Consider the following 24835-nt stretch of genomic DNA (forward strand, 5'->3'; position numbering starts at 1 on the left):
TGTTAATTACCTTTTATTATAAAGGAATTTGTGTATTTGATACAATGTATCTGGATAGCCGCGTGCGGCCGTTGGTTTCATTTTGGTGTCTTTCAAAAAGAAAATATGTATTATGCTCATACTTCCTGTTTCAGCTGAAGCAATGGTGGCAATGGTTGAATTTCGGACTACAGTCCATGAGGTTGTGAGTTCGAGGGAGCTCTCTAATTTATTTCTTCTTTAAAAATTTCTCGCGCTTGTAAACTCAGGTGTTTCTAGTGCATTAATCAACTCGCTCCCGGCGTGCACAAGAGCAGTGTTGTTTACACTGTTCCCTCTTCATTTCGCCTGTTTGAATTCGTGCCCCTTGACAGATTTATGGTCACCTGGGGATTCCAGGTGCTGCAGGCTTTGGGTTCGGCCTGCCCCTGTGGCTTATGTTTGTAACAAAAGCCTCTGTTTCAGTACTGAGCCAAGTTAGCTCAAATATAGAGCTGCAGGTCTCCCATGCAGGAAGACCGACCAGCGCATGTTTATTTGTATATTTTAAGATTAGATATTTTAATTGTTATATTTTAAATAATTGTATTTTACAATGGAGGTATTTGATTGTCACCTTTTTTGCTCAGTTGAGCAGGGATTTCCTAATGGGCATTTGGTCGGTTCATGACTTCTTCAGAAAGATTATAGCACAAACATTTTAATAGTAAAAATGTGGTTTTGTTAAATGTTTGTAATTTCGTATCCCTGGTGACACAACACATTTCCTTACCTTTAGTGCTGGAAAGAAAGAATGTTTACTGATAGACTGTGGGTTTGTTAGGTTAAAGTCTGACCATCCAGCGCAAGAGCCTGATGCACTGCCAGTCTGCAGTTTTATTTTATTTTCTTTGTTTATTTCTTAAGTTATGTGCTTTGCCTTCACTGTAGGTGCCATAAGTTCGGTTTCAGGTTCAGCCTGATTCTATTGCGAGGTTACCCCCTCGTGTACTGCTGATTATCACACCCTGCTCGGGCGAGCAGTTGGAGGTGCACTTGCTCAGTGTATCCTACCTTCAACTTGACAGTTTTCTTTTGTTTGGGTTATCTTCCCTGGAAAGGTGCAGTCACCTGCTCGGTGGCAAGGTTGCCTGGGGTTTCTGCGAGGGGTCCCCTTGTATACGGCTGTGTCCACACCCTGCTAGGGTGAGCAGTTGAAGTACACTTGCTCAGTGTTTCCTCCCTTAAAGTGGGCAACTTGGGTAATTACCTTAACTGGCACGCACCATAACCTGCTCGGTTTCAGGCTTTGCCTGAGTTCTAATGCGAGGTTACCCCCTCGTGTACTGCTGATTATCACGCCCTGCTCGGGCGAGCAGTTGGAGGTGCACTTGCTCAGTGTATTCCTTCCTTAAGGTCGGCAGCTTTGTTTAGGTGCTGCATATGGCTGACCCCATTGTTTGGTCTTGTAGGCGTGCAGTAACCTGCTCGGTTTCAGGCTTCGCCTTGTTCCTACTGCGAGGTGCTCCCTCGTGTACTATTGGTTGCCTCACCCTGCTGGGGTGAGCAGTTGAGGTGCACTTGCTCAGTGTACGCTTTGATAAACAATATGTTTAAGTGTTGACTGGAACACATTTGCGTTTTTTCAGAATTGTCAGTGGCCCAGAAAGCTCAGTGAGTATCAGCTTATATAAGGGCCGGGGATTCGGTCCCCTGTGAGGGCGTAACCCCTCTTCTTTGGATATTTTATATATATTTCATATATTATATATTCTTTATTTATTAAGTGCTTTAAAGAAAAGAGTGTGGAAGTGGTTGTAAACAGACCCATATGGGGTTGTACCTTCCTCTCTAACCATCTATCTGGTGTTATCATTCATCTTTTAGTTAAAAATTCTGTCACCCTTTACCTTAGTTAGTTTCAGGACAACTCAGTCCTTTCCTTAGGTTTTGATTCCCGACTTCAATTGCTCCACCCAATACCAGTGCTGATTAAGCTACAGTATTTTCTCTCAACATTAGGAAGAATAAAGATGATGCGTTATGCCTCTATTGAGGTCTGTAGGGCTTAAGGCTCTCTTTAGTGGGGACGTTTGTTCTCCCCTACTTTTGTCCCATTGGACATTCCTTATTCTTTTGGTTTCTGGTGGAGACAGGGTCAGCTCGAGGGTAACCGTTCAGTTTTTTACATGACAAGTTGAGCAACCATGTTTTACTTGGATGGAGTGTTTGGAAACACTTGATGGTATCAGTTAGACGAGTTGCCAAATAATAACTTGCTGGCGCCTGCCTCATGTTTTTCCTCCCAAAGCTTGGCCTATGGTTCAGCTAACCGTCTAACGGTGTGTTGCAACTTCTCCTCTGCTCGAGGAGTACACGCAGGCTTCTGTACCCTCATGAGCGTTGCTTAACCTCTTTAGAGTGCTGTTTTCATATCCGTGCTGACCGTTCTGATACAGGTTCCTAATTTTGGAAAGGTCTACATCAGTCTTTTATCCTGCTGAGATCGATAAGTGAACACCTCACACCACACAACGCTCGTAGTAGTGTTAAACACCACTCATATACCTGAGGGTTCGTAGTACTGTATAAGTACTGTTTTGCTATGGACAATGTGCTTAGTTTTTCCTTCCCCTGATTCCCTTAGTGGCCAGTCAGCCTCACATGAATACAGTGACTCAGACCTCAGGGTTTGAGGGGACAGTGGTCCCAGATTTCTTCTCAACCTTGCATTTACAGGGCATTGATAATTATCCAGAGTTCTTTCCCCCTCATTCCCCTTCCTGCCATCCTTGGGGGAGATTGCATCATAATATTACGCCTCTGGGAGTATCCAATGGTTTCAGTTTTCCTGCCATCCTTGGGGGAGATTGCATCATAATATTACACCTCTGGGAGTATCCAATGGTTTCAGTTTTTTCCTTTTTACAGGAGTTCTGGCGGGTGACCAGTGCAGACTCGCACTGAGCATTTCCCTCCCGTCTGTTACTTTCCTTTGTGCTAATCTCTGGTATTTCAATAAGTTAACTGGAGTCTGTCCAGTCAGGGGATTGGTTAGAGGCGCTAGTGGGTATTTATTTCTCTTAACGGTGTAAAGCGGGGCTTTAATGTGGTCCTCAGGGTAGTTTTCTTTCTGGATTGCAAGGTTTTTCCTTTGGATAAGTGGGGGAGGTTTCTCCTCTTTTGGGAAGGCTCAATATCCCTTGGTGGGATAGAGGGGTCTGGGAGTGATACTATCCCCCATCCACGTTATGACCCTCTATCACGATGCGTTCCAGAGTCTATACATTAACTTTCAGACGGTGTCTGCCGCTACGATTACCAGAGTGCTGGGATATATATTTGGTTGATGACTTGATTATCATAGTCACCTGCATGGCAGGTGGACCTTTGGGGTTTTCACAAGAGTTTGTTTGCAGTAAGGTGCCAGCTCAGGGTGCTGTGAGCTTCAAAGATCTGCAAATTGGCTGAAATATAGGTTGGACCTCTTCTGGTGTACACCTTCAGTTTAACCATTTAGTGATCAGTTCTTTGCAGTTTAGAGTTTTGCTAAGATTTTGGAAATTTGGTGTCCTCCTTCGGTTACTTTTGATCCGCTAGGGGATTTATCACCAGGGAGGAGGGATCAAGGTTCAAGCACCGGGCATACCTACAAAGGAGTTTAGATATCACTATAATGGTAGTGAGTGGATGTCGGATACATTTTTTCTTCTTTCCAAGTTTGGCCTCTTAAGGATCAGGTTTATAATATCTGCCTTTTGTCATGGTAGCAGAGTCCTTCTTCAAGAGTTCGGGAGGTCTGAGGGTCTCCGTGTTGGCGGTTTGACGGGTTTAGCTTCTCAGGTGGGGCCCCCTCTTCCATTCTGCTTCTGCCTCCAGAAGACTTCCCTCCTTAGTATACACATATGTCTGAAGACAATTGTAGATTAATTCTATTGCTTTTCAGCTCTGCTCAGGATGGATTGTCCTATTACAAAATTTATAAAAATGATTTTTTACTCCCATTTTACCCTTTTGAAGATTTGTCTTTCCCTCTTGGTTCCCCAGTGTAGTTCTGTGACATGCCCTGTTTCAAATGCGATATCTTCCTTTAATGCATGGGATGGAACCTATAAGACTTTCACCCCTATGGGGTACTTTTCTTTATCTCCAGGAGAGCTAGGTGTTTGTTTTCATTGGTTTGCTTTCTAGGTCCCCAAAAATGGTACGAATTTAAGTGTTTTGAATATTTGATTGAACAACATAGGTGTTTATTTCAGATGGTTTTGTCCTAACCTATTAGTATAGGAAAACTTTGTTCAATGTTTTCCCCTCTTTTAACCAGTTGGTTTTGGTGGCCTGTAAGGAACGCTGGATTTGGCACATTCCTGTTTTTCTTGCAGTGGATTTGACTTTGCCTTATAAGACAGCTTTTCGGGCAACCTAGTCTTGGGCAATTCTCTGATTGGTCAACAGATTGATTTAATGAAAGCATTTAAAAAATGTTACCTTTCCTTTAATTTTATTATATTATCTATTATATTGGATCATTTTGTACTTACTAATGAGATGCAAGGGCTTTGAACTTGCATAATATGAGCCTCCTGTCTTGTCATAGAATGACTAATCCCCCACACTAACGTGAGATGGGGGTTTAGATTCTATTAAAGACAAGGAGGCGATTATTATCCCTCCCACCCACCCTGGATATGATATGATATGACAATTGTGATACGCATGTACACAGGTGGTTCAAGTGAGAACATTCTTTGGTTTGTTGTTCTTCCCAACCACCCACCCTTCTTGCTTGTTGTTCTTACAGGTACGAGTTGAGGTTCTGCTCAGGAGTGTGGATCGCAGTTACAAGTTCTGGAGTGCGTGATTTCGGGTGAGAAGTCCTATCCAGAAGAACTTCTTCATTGCTTCAGGCTGCGGAAAGGTTGAGATCTCCGGTTTCGCTGGATCCTTTTTCTCTGCGCTACGCAGTTCAACCGTTCCATTGGGCGTCTGGTGCAAGTCAGCTGCAGAAAGAGGGGTTGGCGTTAGAGTAATGGACATATATAAAGGAGGGTCCCTGCTCATTGGTCCCCTGCAGGGTATGACCTATCCTCCATGATGGTTTGGGGAGTTCCCCATGCATTGACATTGAACTTTATCTAGTTCTGTTGTTGAAACTTTTTTGTTTGTAAAAGTTTTTTTCTTTGCTGCTGTGGTTTCAGAGTAAAGATTGTAATGCATAATAATCGCCTCCTTGTCTTTAATAGAATCTAAACCCCCATCTCACGTTAGTGTGGGGGATTAGTCATTCTTACAGCAGTTCTTGGGTGTTAGTCACGCTTGGTCTGTATTACTTCAGCAGAACCCTATTTCTGGTCATCAGGAATCCTTGTAAAACTAGTATTTTCCACTTATTCCTCCGAAGGGCGTCAGTGCTGCCGCTGCTCTCCCAGCGCTGGTCAGCAGGTGAATACTGTAGGGGGAGTATTTGCCCCCTCATCCCCCCAGGGCAGTGCTGCTTCACCAGCACACCCAGCATTGTCGGCACTTGTCTTTGCTGAAGACATGCACCTGTTATTCATGTTGTTACCTAAGATGCCCCGCCCAGCCCCTGCCAGCAGATGTCCCTCTTGAACCAGTGATGGACATTCATTGCTGAGATTATGTGATAGTTTAGCAGCCCTGGCCAGCAGGTGTCATTCTAGGAGCAGTGATTGCCATTCATTGCTGAGAGTCTGTGTTAGTCTGGCAGCACTGGCCAGCAGGTGTCGCTAATCTAGGAGCAATGATTGACATTCATTGCTGAGAGTTTGTGTTATTGTGGCAGTACTGGCCAGCAGGTGTCACTATAGAGGCAGTATCTGGCGGTCGCTTCCCATGAGCTACTTCATCGTGCAGCTGCAGTGTTGCTGCGGAACAATATCCACCCCTAACACTCTTAAACAGGGCTGTTAAATTCAGTTGGACAGGGGCCTGGTTTGAATTCAGAAGCAATCCTCGGAGGCTGCACCCATGGAACTATGAACATTAAAAGCATAATAATACACAATGGCGGCAAGAATTTAAAAGTAGCAGTGCAAGCCAGCTTGAAACCACACAGGAGGGTTCAAGAGGATTTAACTTCAAGAAAGGTAAAAGGATGCGAAAAAACGTCATTTTCAGAAAAACAAATTTCAAGAGGTACAATTGTGCACAGGAACACCTGAAATATTGCCATACTTCAGATTACCAGCAGTATACAGGGCTATTTCATTGGAACACATCATGGAGGCGGCCATCAGCAAATTGTGTGCAGCATCGCAGCAATGGATGCGCAGTGTGCTCATCTTCATGGGTGCCATATTGTCACTGAACGGGGCCTGACACAGTGACTACCACACAAGGGAAAACGTCGATGGAAGCGACAGTCTTGCTCTTAAAATACCGACATTGAAGTCACTGCAGCAGGATTGCCTTTTCTATGCTCTGCCCTGTTCATGTGCAGGGCATGAGGAGGGCGTTTGACACCCCCTGCTCTAAGAGCTTTACCTGGTAGACCATTCATTTCAGCTGCTGGAGTGGGATATGCGGCCTCAGGAGCACAGCCAACTCTGATTGCCCTAGCGTCGCTCCCATTTCCCAGCGCGTGCGTCACTACTGCAACATTTCCGTCGCCATCCAGCAGATGTCGCTGTGAGAGCGCTGTTGCGCTCTGGGTGTCTAATACTGCTGCAGCGCCTCCCTCCTGCCCAAAAGGTGGCACTGTAAGAGCAGACTATTCGTCTTCCCGCCCCCTCACCCCAACACACACACGTCTACACCCCACGGCCCATCGCAGTGTTTGCAAATGAGAGTCATGCCTCGTTGTTGGCACGTCAGTGTGCCAGCAAAGGTATCCAAATGGCACTTTGTTGTGTGCCTTTCCTCCTCTCACATGAACTGTCCGTGATCTCACAACCATGTGGCTCACGTGGGAGTTTGTTATTTTATCGACTAGATGGTGCTGGCTGCAGTCTGCTTCCAACTCCACACCTCCCCCTCCCAAATAAAATCTAGCTGTTTTACGAAGAACTCAATCTCTGTCCCGTCACCATGGAAACCTCCAATCCAAAGGGGAAGAATTCTCCTCCGCATCTCAGGCTCTGCCAGGCCTACCTCCACCTGAGACCCGAGGGGCTCAACCTTAGCTGGAAAACTGTGACCATTGACCCCGTCAATGGTGCAATGTCCGCATGGCAGACTGGTGCCTTATGCTGTTACCCTGGTATGTATCTGGGTGCCGGAGTGGTAGTCCCTCTGTTCTACGGAAGAAGCAAGGACAATTGACTTCAATGGTGAAAGGGCTGTGTGACAGACTGGAGGCCTGATGGTGTGACCCGGTGTGCATCTGCGGGCTGCAGTGATATCCGCCCACTCTAAGGAACAAGAAGGGCCATTGACTTCAATGGTATATTGCTTATGTGGCTGTTGTGTACATGTGGCGGCCAGAAGAAGAGGTATGACTTCAAAAGTACATTAACTACGTGATAGACTGGAGGCCTGAGGAAATGGCCCTAATAGGCATCTGGGACCGAAGTGATAGTCTACCTCCCCCGCTTTCACTCTAAGGAGGAAGGGCCATTGACTTCAATGGGAAATGTTCTGGCCTGTGGGAGTGGCTGCAGCGCGCATTTGGGGATGCCATGTTATCCACCCTCCTCTTTAAGGAAGGTCCGTTGACTTCAATTGTACATTGGCTGTGTGAGGCCTGAGGCCTCACATTGGCAGGAGGCCTGAGGGTGAGGCTGTGGCTGTCGTGGGCATGTGGCGGCTGGAAGAAGGACCATTGATCTCAATGGTACATTGCCTACGTGACAGACTGGAGGCCTGAGGGTGTTGCTGTAGTGTGCTTCTGGGGTAAGAATAGTAACCTACCACCACTTTCACTCTGAGGAGGAAGGGGCATTGACTTCAATGGTAAATGCCTACATGACAGACTGGAAGCCTGAGGGAATAGCCGTAGTTCGTATCTGGGAACGCAGTGTTATCCGCCCTCCTCATCAAGGAAGGATCATTCACTTCAATGTTGCATTGCCTACGTGACAGACTGGAGGCCTCAGGGTGTGCCCGTAGTGTGCATCTGGGGCAGGAATTGCACTCTAACACCAGCACTTTCACTCTGAGGAGGCTGCCCATTGACTTCAAGGGTACATTGCCTAAAATACAGACCGGATGCTCGAGAGAGTGGCCATAGTCCACATCTGGCCCACAGTGTTATCTGCCCTCCTATTTAAGGAAAGGTCTTTGACTTCAGTGGTAGATGCCCTAAAAGACAGGGTGGAGGCCTGCAGGTGTCACCGCAGCGTGCATCTAGGGCAGGAATCACAGTCTACCCCCACCACTTCACTCTAAAGAGGAAGGAAGGGCCTTTGACTTTAATGGGACATTGCCTACCCTGAGACCTGAAGGAGTGGCTGTAGCGCACATCTGCGGCTGGCGTGTTATCAACCCTCCTCCTTAAGGAAGGGCTTTTGACTTCAGTGGTACATTGTCTTCATGACTGACTGGAGGCCTGGGGGTGTGGCTGTGGTGTGCATGTAGCAGCCAGAAGAAGGACCATTGAGTTTAATCGCACATTGCCTACATGACATAATGGAGGCCTGAGGTTGTGGCCATAGTGTGCTTATGGGGCAGAAATGGTAGTCTACCACCACTTTCACTCTCAGGAGTGTGACCTATTGACTTCAGTGGTAAATGCCTACATGACAGAGTGGAGGCCAGAGGGAGTGGCCGTAGTCTGCATGTGGGGCGGAGTGGTATCCGTCTTCCACTTTAAGCAAAGACCTTTGAATTCAGTGGTACATTGCCTACATGACAGGCTGGAGGCCTGGGGTGTGGCTTAGTGTGCATCTAGGGTGGTGGAACAGTCATATGGGATTCCCAAGCTTAAGATGAAGAATGTTTAAGGCTGCTGGTTAACAGGGGTCATTATCACCTATTAGCACCCTGGGTGGGGACGCCAGCCAATCTGGTGGCTAGGAACTCAGGCTTGAACCGCTGGTACAAGCCTGCATTCCAAGCCTCCTGTCGGCTGGCAATCCTCGCCACCATCTTCCCCCTCCACCCTCCGTCCAATTTTTTTTTCACCCCCTAACTCCCCTGCTTATCTTATTTCATCTGCTCCTTCTCTTCGCCTCCTGCAGGCTGCCTTCCCTTTCCATGGTGGCCATCTTGGAAAAGGATTTTCCTTCCTACAGTGGGACGCTGCGTGCTAATAGCTTTCATCCACCATTCCAGCTCTTGGAACGGGAGATAACAGCCCGGAGCCCTCGTTATCCGCCCTTGCTTCGCCGATAACTTGGGCCGCCAGGCCATTATCCCCCATTCATCCTGGGACGGGGGATGAGTGCCACATTATGACTAGTTGACCCTAGTGCAATGACTGAAAAGGAATTGTTGAACATCACACAATTGGGGTTGGATATGGGATTTCTTAGTTGTAAAGAATTTGCGTTTTTAAACCCCATGAAAAAAACCACTCCCTGTTTTATGTTTTACCTAAAATGCACAACGACTTAGTGCATCCTCCAGGAAGAGCCATTGATTGTGTCTTTGTGCAGGTACATTTTGGAACCTAGCAGCAAATGTATTGATTTTTTCTCGAAACCTCTAGCTTCGGAAACTATGACGTATTTGGCAAATTCTGCAGCAGGATTAAGACGGTTGAAGGCATGGAATTTAATTGGCCTTCAGATGTGTTAGTGACGCTTGATTTGGAAGTGTTATATTCTAACATTCTACGGGCGGAAGCTTTGACCATTATTAACACCTTTCTGGATGAAAGAGAAAGACCTCATCACATTCCTAGAGAGTTTTTGACAACATTGTCAGAACTCTCCTTGACAAAAGTTTCTTTTGATTTAAGAATCAGTTGTACATGTAGATCAAGGGAACAGCCATTGCAGCGGCCTTTGTACCCAATTTTGCCAATTTGTACATGGGTAAATTTGAACAATGGTATACTTTTTCACTGACTAATCCGTTTCATCCCACTATCAAGCTGTTCAAGCGGTACATAAATGATATCCTAATGATTTGGGATTTGCATATGAGGTCTTTAGAAGATTTCTTGCCTTGGATCGATGGATGCAATGAGAATTTGCATTTCACCCTTAAAAGTCATCATCTAGAGATTTCCTTCTTAGACTTAAATATTAAAGTTTGTCAAGGCACTCTGCCCGTGAGTCTATATGGCAAAGGGACTGACAGCAACACTATGTTACATTATAACTTCTTCCATCCACAAGCCCTAAGAAACAACATTCCTTATGGCCAGTTCTTGAAAGCTAGATGAAATTGCTAGTGTCTAAGGTTATCAGGAACAAGCTAGGATAATAACTCATAGATTGAAGAAAATAAGTTATCCCAAGAGATTACTGAGGCAATACTCGAAGAGGGTATGCTTTCAGGATAGGGAGGGTTTATTATGCAGCAAACAGATAAAGATGCACTGCCTAGTTTGCGCAACCACTTTCAACACTGACAGCAATGCGATCAGAAAACGTATTCTTAGGAATTGGCATTTGTTACAATTTGAGGATTCAGCATTGCCATCCCCCTTATTTGCTTTCAAGAATGGGAAAAACTTTAAGCAATTGCTCACTAAGGAGAATAGAAGAACAGTTACATGACCGATCTAGATAAGCCAAATGTCGGGATTGGAACCCATTTTAGGTCATTTCCCATGTGGACATTGTAATGTATGCAAGTATACAGTTCAGATTATGCATTTTTCAGTGAAGGCACGAACATGGACATTAAACCCATACAACTTGTAGTAGTTCTAAAGTCATTTATCTTGTTTAATGCCATTGTAAGAAAGTTTACATAAGGAAGACCACAAGATCGGTCAAAACCTGCATCACGGAACATCGTTGACGAATCAGAACTAAGGTACACACAGTGCCCCTTGTTGAATTTGTTTGTAGCTGGACATGGTCCAGATGATATTAGATGTTGGGCCATAGAAAAAGTCCAAGGCCACATGACAGGGTGTGTAGATACAATGCTGAGTAGCCGAGAATGATTGTGGCTATATTAAACAGAAACCTATATTGACGGTTTGAACGTACATGAGGAATGGCATGAATTGGATATATGAATTTGAATCTGTCCTGGTTGAGAACATGCCAAAGTCACGTCACCATACGTTCCGATTGATACAGATGTAGTTGATATGGCCTATGCACGTGAAGCTCAGTGCACTACCTTGGATGTTCTGAAATAACATGCAAGGAAATCTGATTGGATTTTATATATATATATATATATATATTGGAAACAATGGAAAATCTCAAGTTGTGGAAGATGTCATGGAGATGAGCCTCTCTCACGTGATTACATTGTCATACCAATGTTCATTGGAGAAAGGACAGGCCAAAGCATTACAGCCATTACCGAAATCTTGGCTGACACTGAACACTATCACAAGTGCAGAATGGGGACACATAACGAAATAACTCTTTGAATCCATGCTGGTTATAGTGGCCGTGAGTTGCGGATTTATTTACAGTGGTGTTCTTCCCGGTGCTGTGTTTCCATGGTGATGTACGCGGGATACGGTTGAGTGACGCAGTGATGTCATTGGGAGAGCTCAACTATTCTATCAAGAAGAACAATGAGAGTTCCCTTTGACACAGGACATATTCCGAGCGTGTATGCCATATAGGAGCTTCACTGTGGTGTTAAGGTCAGACCAAGAGTGCCAGAACAGTAGTAGTAGGGGGTTTAGTTGGCTGGCCAGAATACTGAAGCAATGTTGCTCTGTCATTCCAGATGAATACATTGAGGTTATATCCGCAGTGAGATGGAGTGTGCAGGGGTTTTTCATCTAGCAGGGTGAGAATTACTTTGAAGTAATTTCTTCAGGCGTGACTGAATAGCCATGGAAACACATTTGAACATCTGGTTTAGGTAAGATCATGAGTCCTAGAGAGAGAGAGTAGAAGACATGTTTGAGGACCGGCCAAAATACTAAAACAATATTGTTTTGTTATTCCAGATTGACTAAACAGAATTTGAAGTAACCATTTTGGACCTGACTGGTTTGTTTGAACTTTGATGTTTTGGATTGTGTTCGAGGTAAACGGAGCTTGTTTTTAAAGGGAAGTTGAGATGCATGTTCATAGATATTTTTACAGTGAGCATGACATGTTTGCAGTATATATATTTATCAGGTTTAACATAACCAGTTGAAAATTGTAATTGGCGATTAAGTTCACCATAGAATCAAAACCTCCACCAATTGAGATAGAGGCATGTGATGTATCTCCTTGTGCAGCAGTGGGCCTGAGCTATGGCAGTGTGAGTTTTTAAGATAATCATTGTTTTTTCAGTTCGCATTGAATTCTTTAGGTCTTGAAGAAGACTGTTCATCGTAGTGATTGGTTCACTGCATAGTCAGATTGACTCATTAATTCAAATCTGCAAATAAATGGAGCAAACTGTGGATTCCTCGAGTCGGGTAAACATTATTTAGAAGTAATCATTTTGGACCTGACTGGTTTGATTGAACTTTGATGCATTGAATTGTGTTTGAGGTTTCACATATTCGTTTGAAAACCTTCAATTGGCTATTAAGTTCACCATATAATCATTTCCACCACAAAATGAGATAGAGCTTGCATTTAATTCCTTTGATCCAGAAGAAGGCTGTTCATATTAGTGATTGACTCATTGCATAGTCGAAACTAGAAGGGGAAGGTCATTGACACATTACCACTTGATAGAAATCTCAGAATGGAAATAGGACTTCAGCTAGTAGACCTGAAACGATGACAACAGATTATTAATGTTTTTAGAGCCCTTTGAAGAGGCATGTTTGCCCAATTTACTATTGATGAATACATTGTCAGGCTCGTTTGAAGGCTTGAGCACTTGGCACTTTGTGTGTATTGTTTGCACAGATATGTTATGTAAACATGTATGTATGTTGGTGGATAGTTAGAGATTGGATGGGTATATGAATATGGGAATGGTTTGGTTCATATGATTTCAATGCACAATGATGTTCATCCAATATAACTGGGATGTTGAGATTAATTTTGTTTTTGTTTTGAAATAATTGTATATATAGAAAAAAGATAGAAATAAATGAACATTAATTGTATTTATTTCTGAGAGTTTAAGCTGGGAGATGTCATATGGCACATCAATCATAATTTATTTTTAGAGATTATGATATTGGTTCTCATGCGACACCATCCTGTGTGTTTTTCTTTTGCTATAAAAGTCAAGAGGTGGAGGGATGCACAATGTAATTTGTTAGAAATTCAGAGTTCAATCAATTAAATATTCTCTATGTAGAAATTTAAGGTGCAACCACTAAATCTAGCCCTGGCTAAAGGAATAGAATGCACTGTCACTAAAAGGAATTCTCTGTTGACTGAAAAAGCATCAGACAAATAGCAGTGCACACTGTGGTGGGGAAAAAACAAGTTCCCTCAATGAAATTACAAATGTATATTCAAAAGTATATTCAAGAAAAACAATTAAATATATCATCATAAGGAGTAGTAGATGAACAAGATATTGAACAAATAATCATACATAGGTTCAATAATAAACACTCTCAAAGTTCATCATGAGATGTAAATTGTCAAATGTTTTCAATCATATATCACCTTAATACATATATGGTTCATGAATTGCCATTTGTAGCAACATTTGTCCACAAATGATTGCAAATGTTGATCAATTATGTTCTAGTCCCATAATGTGTCTTATATACATAAAATAAAGTCCAATAGTATAGAATGATTTCCCAAATTGATTTGAATCAAACTTGAGCAGAAGTACTTCCAAAGATCGTCCTGAACCCCAAAAGGGGTTGCACTGAAAGGTCCGCTGAAACTACGCGTTTTGAGTGTTTACTCTTCTTCAGTTGTATGACTCGAATAGTAATTTATAAGTAAAGAAATGTTCTACTTAAAATTAGAATTAAACTTGTGAAGGCAGTTAATAAAATCATGAAGCTTTAATTGCTTAGCTAAGCCATTATATAGGAGAAAATAACTAACCTTGCAGTTTTCTAATCGAGGTTGTGATGTGGTTGAACGATCTGGAAATACTGAAAGAACCCGAGCAGGGTGATGCGAATCGCTGCCCACCATTGGAATTCCGATCTAAAATAAAGTATGTATGTGTTAGCCTATATCCTATAACATGCAGTCCTAAAAATGTTCTAATTAAATAATGTCACAAATTATGTCACAGACTTACTTGTGATCTCGAAGGATTCAGAGATATCACTGGTTTGTGTAGATATTTTGTGCTGACTCAGTCCCTGTAGAGTGAAAAAGAAGTGTTCACTCACAGCGTACTGGAATGTCATTTAGTGCTTGATAGAATCTTCTTGGCTCGTGAATCAATAAAATCCCCTCACGTACCTTAATGTTCTTCCACTGTCTAGTGTTGTCTATCGAGTGGCGGGTGGGAAAAGCAGCAAACAATCAGCCTCCCGTCCCGCAATCGCAATAAATTCAAGGGGTCACGTCACAATCGAGTGCCATCGAACATCCCGAATTTTCCTAGACTTGCCGATATTGTGTAGTGAGACACGGGCTGGGATGGCGGCAATCAAGTAGCCTCCCGTCCCTCAATCAATATTAATTCACTGACTCAGATGACATGCTCGTACTGAGTATTGTACGAGTATGTGATCTACTGTGTTAGTGAATATAAGTATCACAAAGTTTAATACTCTTATTCTATGTATGTTACATTATGTGACTACTTAACATGGTTCAATCAACTTATAAACAAGGCTGAAAGTATTATAAGCATCTCAAGCATATTGAAGTGTGGTCACGTAATCGTGAGCTGGCTAATGTCAACAATTCTACTTAAAGTGATCAGGACATCATTTGCTAGTTATATGTCTTCAAATTTACAAACTGAGTAGAACATCTGGTATTCAAAGTTTACATCCTAATTTTCATACATTATTATCATCACATTTGCATATGAGTGCATGTAAGAAAACACATGTTAGTCACTAGGGAGAAAACTCCCACAATTTCTTAAATTAACATTGTTATTACATTGTAAAGTTGTAAATACAACAAATCAACAAATGACTCATTGATGTTCCATTCATACATCTAGTCCCAATCTAGTTGTGAGCATGTATATGTTGTGAACAAAGCCCACAGCGATATAATTTGCAATATGTAATCTACACACCAATCAATGATGTGTTAACATAATAATATTCACCATCTACTAAGGGATTCAGCGCAGTATTATGCATATGTGTATTGTAACGAATATACTGCTATACATCAAGAAATCCTAGACCAAATCTCCACTCCAAATCTTGGCAGTACTTTTGGTTTGGAAACTCATGCTCAGAACAGCATTAAATAAGTACCCATACATTCAGACACATAGGTGTTGGTCATTTAATGGTGAAATCATTCCATTATGTACAATTATGGAATAGTGTCCCTGTGTTGGTGATCCATCACCATTGTCACTCGTAATCAAAACAGGATGAGAAAGGTACTCGCACATTCAATCTCATAGGTGTTGGTCATGGAATAATGTGTCATTGTTGGTGATATGTCACGATTGTCACTCATTTGTTTAAGTCTATAGATTGCACTAAAGCCAATTATCCACTCTATACAGGATAAACATAGTGTGGTTTAGATAAAACCCAAACTTGGCTCAGTTGGTATCGTATTCTTCGAGAAGTAAAATTAACAACGGTGTGATGCAACCCATTGGGTAAACCAGTTCTTTGATCTAAATATCCAATGTATCAGTTCTGAACCTGACACATCTATTGCTTGAGTACATGGAAGTGCAGAATGATTAACTGTGGACCATTGGGTAAAAGATATCGGTACCATGGTTTGCATGCCAGTAAATCCAAATAGACTATTTAAGAGTATTAGAGGAAACAAGTAAGATTGTATTCTGTATTAATTCATCTGGGGGTTAAGGATTCCAAGCGGTCAATCCAAGCAATTTATTCCTGGTGTAACATCTTCACTGTGTCTCCTCCCCTCCGTGGTTGTTTCAACTGTTCTAATATTACAAATTGCATTTGTGATATTGTATGTCTGCATTCTTTGAAATGTTGTGCCACTGGTGATTTCTCAGATTGGGTACAGATATTTTACTTGTGTTTTGTCCCCCGTGTTTTGGCTTTTCTTGTTGTCATTTCCACATAGTAAATACTGCAAACGCATCTAATTCCATATCACCATCACCATCCTTTCCCCTCACTCTCTGGCCGGCCTCCCTTGGCCCTCCTCCTACCCTCACCTGCGAGGCTAAGAACCTCTGGGTCATCTTTGACTCCACCCTTTCCTTCTCTGCCCACATCTCTGAGGTCTCTAAAGAGTCAAATTTCCTACTGCACCTCCTCAGAGGCACTCTGCCTTTCCTCTCCTTCCCACAGAAGCTCATGGTATCACAAGCTCTGGTTCTCTCTAGGTTGGACTATTGTAATAGCCTCTTTCTAAATCTACCTGCCTCTACTCTCCGCCCTCTGCAACTAATCCAGAACAGGACTGCGATACTTGTCCTTGGCCTCAAGCCCTGGGATCGTATCTCTCCAGCTCTGAAATCTCTCCATTGGCTCCCAGTGGATGCAAGGATTCAATTCAAAACCCTATGCATTGTCCACAAGGCTTTCTGGGGCCTGGGTCCAAAATACATTCAGCTATCCCTCTGCAAATATCTCCCCTCTCAAGCTCTTCGCTCCTCTACCTCCAACTCCCTCAGGGTCAGTCGTTTTTCAAAGAAACGAGTTGGGGTAGATCTCTGTCTTCGGCTGGGGCCTCCCTCTCGAACAGCCTCCCTGCCACTCTAAAACTTGAGGAGAACCATCTCCGGTTTCTGAAGCACCTCAAGACCTTAATCGTTTCTTCTGCCTTTGCTCCCCCTCTCCCCTGCTGATCTGTTCTCTCTTGGCACCGTGCACCTGGCCACCCTCTGTCCTTGGGGCCCAGGTACCTGCTCACTCCGCCACCCTCCCGCACTGCCTCCGGGCCACCCCTTGCACTGGGGTCTGCATCTGTACCCATACAGCCCCCCTTTTTCTTCCTGCACTTATCAGGCCTACCCTGTCTGCTGCCTTAAACCTAGCACTTGCAAATTGCTGGCTGCACTACTACTGTTTGTTGCCTTTCTTATTTATTTATTGTTATTTATCTGTTTCTCCTCTGCTTCGCACTTTCCACTTCTCCCCCTTCCATGCACTTTTCCCCCTCCCCCTCTCCCATGCACTTGCGCATTCTCAATGTCACTGGGCCTAGTAAGATCGCTGTTTTGTTCTTCCCTGTTCCCCTCCCTTGCCTTGTCGCGCTCTGAAACACTTTTGTACGAGCGCGATAGAAATAAAATATCAATATCAATATATTACATTTACTGAGTCACATGTTGAAGTTTGTTTGAGGGCGATCTTTATCCCAGTATATGGATGATGTATGGTATTTCCTTTTATGATGTTGTTGCAGTGTTGGCAAATCATGCACGGTAGTGTTCCTCTGTAAATTTGTTGTTTAATTTTGGTCACATTAATGTCTGCCTTTACTACTAGATCTCTCGAAGATTGACTTTTTTGTATGCAAATATAAGCAACATAGGTAATATTTCTACCAATGTTGGATGCAAATGTAAGATGTTCCAATTAGACTTTAAAATACTTTTAATTTGCAGACCTTGTTGAGAATAAGTTGTCACGTAAACCAGTTTGTTGGAAGAATCTTTGTGTTTTTGTATTAGACTTTGTTTCCTTGGAATTTCGTTCACCTTCTGAGTGGCCTTCTGAATAGTCTCCATAATGTAATCTCTCTTTTGAAATTTATCAGACAATTCACGAGTTTTATCTTCGAATTGATGATTGTCAGAAATGATACGATGGTACCTGAAAAATTGGCTAAATGGAATGCGTTCCTCAGTGGATTTCAGATGGAAGCTCGAAGCCAACAGGATGCTATTTTTGTCTGTAGGTTTAGAATAGACAGTAGTTTTGAGGCCATCTCCTACATAAATCTCCACATCCAAGAATTCTATTCTTGAAGAACTTTCCTTTTTAGTACATTTAATCCTTGGTGTTAGGCTGTTCATAGATCTTGTTCTGTGCCTGACCAGACACTGAGGATATTGGCGATAAAACAATAGTAACATTTTAGATGCTTTTTCCAGCGATCGTTGTGGAGTATGTTGTCATGTTCCAGGTATGACATCAGGTATCGGCATAATTGCGGCACCCGTTGAAGTTCTTGCTGTTTGAAGATAATAACGATCTTCAAATTGAAAGAAATTGTTGTTGAGTACAATGGTAAGTAACTTTAAGACAAAAACCTTATCTGCACAGCATTGTTTGGTTGACAGAAGTAGTCATTCCACTGCCTCGGTTCCATCTTGACGATTGATGTTGGTGTAAATACTAGTGACGTCCATTGTAAATAGAATGCCTGTTTCCTCTTGGAATTGTATCTCGCTCATTTTGTGTCTTTCAAATATGATTGAGTTTTCGGCTGCAATATCAAGTCTATATGCTTGGCTAGGGAGGGGTTCAAGTAAACTGTTAGTGGCAGCAATGACTGGGCGTCGTGGGGGATTATTATCCCCAGGTGGCAGTGAGTGACAGGTGTCAGTGTGTTCTCCCGCCTTTCTTTTAAGAGTTTAGTGTGCATCTGTTAATAACTTATAGGTTACCAATCAGATGATCTATTTCTCACTCTTGATGTTGGCCGATGGGTAACACAATCAAAGTACAGCCTACCTTGTCTTCGGAGCTGCAGGAAGTGATGACAGTTCACCTGCCGCACTCTCCTCGCGCTTGTAATTAAAGCTCTTGGAGACCACAGCAGGGAAACCCTCGAAAGGGAAAAAACCCTGGGCTGCTTGAGAGCGCTGGTCAATAGAAATTGGGGTGCGTGGCTAGAGAGCGTAGTTTGATCCCCAATGTCTAGCAGGTGTATTCTACTTCACGTGGAGGTAACTATAATATAAGGAGAGAATTACTAAGATGTTTTTGACGGAAAGGTATGTCAAAGGATATAGGAAATGAGGATACCTTTCCGGACTGTATTTCTGTTAGAACGGGAGAATAGACGGATGGGAAGTCCTGCTGTTTGAAACACGCTTGACTCCTTTGGGTAAAAGAGTAAGGAAAAAGAGAGGTTTGAAAGAAGGGAGTAGGAAGTCTTACTCAGAATACCTATTGAGGAGTTTAGTTTACCTAAGTTGACGAGGACAAGGTTCGTGACTTGTGGAGAAAGGGTTATGGGAAATGTAGTCTGATACCACGAATCCTCGTTAGCAGAAAGGAACACAACCTGAAAGGGTCGAGAATTACTAACAGCAAAAAGTAGCCTGATGGGAGTCAAGTATCTGACGAGGTACGCGACCTACTTGAAAAGAATCTTCCTTAACAATGGGGAACGCTGCTTGAAAGGGTTCCTGCGATAAGCTCGGGGCCGTGGGAGTACTCTCTGCGCTCGGTGGGCGCGGAGGAAATGAAAACCTGGAAATATAAAGGAGTTGAAAGGTAAGAAGGAGAGGAGTTGCGGAAAGGTAGGGAAGCAGGAGGAAAGTTCGGAACTATTCGATTACTCAAGTAACGTAGCTACAGTAAGCAGTAGCAACGCACCCTCCTCCTGGCTTCTGCTTCAGATGTACCGTCTCCAGGAAAGAGGGAGGAGCCTCTTGTCCGCCATTCTGCAGGACTAGACTGTTACTCTCAGTTCGATGCGCCATTTTGGAAGAACTATACGTCAACTTGGGTTTAAAGCGATATGTTGACGAGATGTGACGCCAACGGTGCCAAACCGACCAAGTCCGCCGTCGATGCATAACAGTATGCCCCCTTCCAAGGGAAGAACCCCCCGGTTTGCCCGGATGATTTCTGTAAAACAAGCGAACCAGGCGCGGGGCATGAACCGCTGAAGCGGGTTCCCAAGAGCGCTCAGCCACGGAATATCCCTTCCAGTCCACCAGGAATTGAAGAACCCCGCGATAGTAGCGGGCGTCACAAATTCCCGACACCTCGTATTCAGGGGCAGAGTCTAGCAAAACAGGGGGAGGCATACCAGAGTGTTTAGGATGAAATTGACTCCTCACATCCAGTTTCAATTGAGACACATGAAAGGTAGGGTGAATGCGACTCCATGACAAAGGTAACTGTAAACGATAAGCCGCTGCTCCCTTCTTTTCCAATACAGTGAATGGGCCATAAAATTTAGGTGACAATTTGGAAGGGACCAGTCTTCTGGGCAGGAACTTGCTAGCCAACCATACTTTGTCTCCGATATTTATAAGCGGTGCTGGAGTCCGGTGTCTGTCCGCTTGCCTCTTGCTTGCATCTTGGGCAGCTTGTAGGGCCGTAACCGCTTTGGCGTGTCCCTGTCGGATTCCGTCAGCGAGTTTCTCCAAATTCGGAATAGGCAGGGATTGAGGTAGAGAAGCAGGAAATACTGACGGATGAAATCCATATGTACAATAGAAGGGGCTGGAACGGGTTGCGGAATGTTGTGCGTTGTTATACGCAAATTCTGCTAACGGTAGAAGTTCCTTCCAATTGTCTTGGGCCGACGATATGTAACATCTGAGGTAACCCTCTAGGGTCTGATTGAGACGCTCGGTTTGCCCATTGGTTTGTGGGTGGTAGCCCGAACTCAGAGCTCGTGAGATCCCTAAGGCGTTACACAGGTGGCGCCAATAGTTGGAGGTATATTGCGGACCACGGTCTGATATGATAGTATCAGGGAGTCCATGCAATGAAAAAATACGGTCCAGAAAAATTCGAGCCATCATACTTGCTGAAGGTACGGAAGAGAGAGGAATAAAATGAGCCGTCTTGGTCAGAGAGTCAACCGTGACCATAATCGTGTTACAACCCTCTGACAAAGGGAGATCCACTATAAAGTCAGTGGAGATTATTTGCCATGGCTTATTGGGGAGTGGCATTTGAGTCAATTCACCAATGGGGGGTTGACGTGATGACTTGGTTTGAAGACAGACCGGGCAGGAACTGATGTATAGTCGTACGTCCTGTTGCAGAGAAGGCCACCAGAAATGTCTCTGGATCAATTCCGTAGTGTTTACAAAACCCCGATGTCCAGCAACACGAGAATCATGACAGAGTCGTAAGACTTCTTTTTGCAGGATTTCCTCCGGAACAAACATCTTTTCATCTTTGAACAGCAATCCCTTGCTAAGTGTAAGACCATGTCGTGCGATAATCTCGGGGTTAGAAGGGACCCAAATCTTGCTTCGGTCTTCCATCCTTTGCAAGAAGTTATGGAGGACTGAAACGAAAAGCGCCTTGGGAAACAAAGGTTCAGGTTGAAAAGCTGTCTTCTCCCAGGGATCCCGTCGAGATAGTGCGTCCGCCCTTTGGTTGTTTCTTCCTGGAATGAAGGTGAAAACGATGCGAAAAGGAGAAAAGAAATGTGCCCATCTCGCTTGTCTGCTGTTGCAGGTTTGCGCATATTGTAAGGTGCAGAGGTTTTGATGGTCCGTTCTCACCTCAACAGGATGTTGTGCTCCTAATAAGAGATGGCGCCATTCCTCAAAGGGACGTTTGATGGCCAAGAGTTCTTTCTCGAGGACTGTATAGTTCAGTTCCGCAGGGGTCAGAGTCTTGGAAAGATAGGCGATGGGTTTCTCATTGTTTCTATGGTCCGGTTGTAAAAGAATAGCACCGATGGCGTGATGAGAAGCATCGGATTCCACAATGAAACGTCTCCTTTGATCAGGGACCGATAAGATAGGTGCAGCAGTAAACAATCCTTTCAGGTCTTGAAAAGACCTTTGTGTTTCAGAAGACCAATTGAAGGCAACTCCTTTTTTCAACAAATGAGTTAAAGGCATGGTAAGCTTAGAAAAATGGGGTATAAAGCGCTTGTAAAAATTTGCGAAACCTAGGAATCTCTGGATATCCTTTACCGATCTTGGTGAGGCCATTCAATGATGGCTGACACTTTTGTTGGATCCATAGCGATACCCTGAGGGGATAGAATATAACCCAAGTAGGCGACAGTTGTTTGATGGAACTCACATTTCTCCAGTTTACATAATAGGTGATTTTGTTGTAATCGATGTAGGACTTCACGCACATGTCGTATATGTTCGGACAAGGAAGGAGAAAACACCAGTATATCGTCTAAGTAGACGATAACATAATGAAGAGAAATGTCTGAAAAAACATGATCCATAAACCTTTGGAAGACTGCGGGGGCATTTGCCAAGCCAAAGGGCATTACACGATATTGAAAATGTCCAAAGGGCGTTCGAAACGCTGTCTTCCATTCGTCTCCAGTACGTATGCGAATCAGATGATACGCACCCCGTAGATCGAGTTTAGTGTAGATTTGGGCTCCTCTGATCGCCTCCAAGATGTCTGGTATAAGCGGCATGGGGTACTTATCAGGTACTGTGATTTTGTTTAGTCCTCTATAATCGATACACGGACGAAGTTCCGTTGTGTTCTTCTTTGGAATGAAAAACAAAGACGCGGCCGCTGAGGAGGTTGATTCCGTGATCAAACCGTTTTGTAGATGGGTATGAAGGTACTCTTTTAAGGCTTCCTTCTCTTTGGCTGATAGGATATACATGCGACCGAAGGGCAAGGGACAGTCGGGAAGCAATTCGATAGCACAGTCGTCCCTTCGATGTGGTGGGAGAGATGAATATTCTGACTGAGAAAATACTGACTGGTACATCTGGTATTCTGGGGGTATTGAAGAAACCTGATTAAGTATCTTGCTGGAAATGCTGTCATCTGGAGATCTTTTCGTTTCTTGACAGTGATGAACACAATGTTCTGAACCCAAAAAAAGCGTACCCGCTGACCAGTTGATGTATGGGTTGTGTCTCCTCAACCAAGGTAATCCGAGTATGATCGGATAATGTGCAGTGCGAATTATATCAAGGACCACTATCTCCTGGTGGGCAGATATGTGAAGACCAAGGGAACAAGTCTGTTCCTTAATAGGGCCAGATTTTAATGGACTACCATCTACACTTTCAACTGGGATTTCCACGTGTTTGGTTTCTCTGGGTATCCCATGAATTCTAGACCAAGAGTCATCTATAAAGTTACCTGCAGCGCCAGTGTCTATCAATGCGGATACTCTCTCTAATCTAATGTTCTTCCAAGACAAGGATACTTCAAGAACCACCATCGAATTATTGATGAAGTTGGGAGGATGAGACTCATTCTTAAGTAGGGAACCGGTAACTGAAAGAAAGCCCTGCCCCGTCGTTCCCTTTACGGTCGGGCTTTGGCGTTTCCCGGCTTCCTTTGTGGAGCCACAGTACATTCTTTCACAGTATGGATGTTGGAACCACAGTACATACAAAGTCCCTGTGTCTTTCGCCTAACTCGTTCTTCTGCCGAAAGGGGGCCTCTGGTAGTCCCCAACTGCATAGGTTCTTCAGATGAAGTGCCTTTGTTTGAGGAAGTACCACCTTCTGTCAGCTGTCTAAAAGTACGTCCCTTCCTTCTTTCCTTATCTCGTTCTTGTAGACGAAAATCCAGTTGCATTACTAAGGAAATGAATTCGGCCATGTTGTGTGGTCTCGCTACTCTGGATACCTCGTCTTTAAGTTCCTCAGAAAGACCTCGCCTAAATATGGTGATCTGAGCATCGTCTGCCCAAGAGGTGTCTGCAGCCATTTGTTTAAATTTGGTTATGTATGTTAGGATATCTTGATTTCCCTGTTTCAAATCCAATAGCTTCTCTTGGGATACAATGGTAACTTCTTGTCTCCCGAACATACTTTTAACACTATTACAAAAGGCGGGATAAGAGTCGAGAATGGGATTGTTGTTGGTCACAAGAGGAGTGGCCCATGCTAAAGCGGCTCCCGTCATCTGAGCGATCATGTGACCTACCTTATCCCTGTCGGTAGGAAAAAACACTGCTTTGAAAGTAAATTGGACTGTGCAGGAGTCTAAGAATTCTCTCACCATATGAGGGTTTCCATCAAATCTGCCACAAGGCAAGGGACCCGGGGGAACCCCTGAACTCTGTCCTGACTGCCCTATAGTCTGACGTAAACTGAGATTTTCTTGTTTAAGTTGTTGCATTTCCGCCGATAGTGCTTGCATGGCAGAAACCAACTGTTGCACTTGTTGCTCCATAGTAGGGCTACACTCGGTTGCGTTCTCCAGCCGCCAAAACTAGGTGATAATCAGGCGTTGCTATCTGTTAATAACTTATAGGTTACCAATCAAATGATCTATTTCTCACTCTTGATGTTGGCCGATGGGTAACACAATCAAAGTACAGCCTACCTTGTCTTCGGAGCTGCAGGAAGTGATGACAGTTCACCTGCCGCACTCTCCTCGCGCTTGTAATTAAAGCTCTTGGAGACCACAGCAGGGAAACCCTCGAAAGGGAAAAAACCCTGGGCTGCTTGAGAGCGCTGGTCAATAGAAATTGGGGTGCGTGGCTAGAGAGCGTAGTTTGATCCCCAATGTCTAGCAGGTGTATTCTACTTCACGTGGAGGTAACTATAATATAAGGAGAGAATTACTAAGATGTTTTTGACGGAAAGGTATGTCAAAGGATATAGGAAATGAGGATACCTTTCCGGACTGTATTTCTGTTAGAACGGGAGAATAGACGGATGGGAAGTCCTGCTGTTTGAAACACGCTTGACTCCTTTGGGTAAAAGAGTAAGGAAAAAGAGAGGTTTGAAAGAAGGGAGTAGGAAGTCTTACTCAGAATACCTATTGAGGAGTTTAGTTTACCTAAGTTGACGAGGACAAGGTTCGTGACTTGTGGAGAAAGGGTTATGGGAAATGTAGTCTGATACCACGAATCCTCGTTAGCAGAAAGGAACACAACCTGAAAGGGTCGAGAATTACTAACAGCAAAAAGTAGCCTGATGGGAGTCAAGTATCTGACGAGGT

This window comes from Ambystoma mexicanum, chromosome 10 (assembly GCF_040938575.1).
Source record: "Ambystoma mexicanum isolate Mex_15411 chromosome 10, UKY_AmexF1_1, whole genome shotgun sequence".
Lineage (NCBI taxonomy): Eukaryota > Metazoa > Chordata > Amphibia > Caudata > Ambystomatidae > Ambystoma > Ambystoma mexicanum.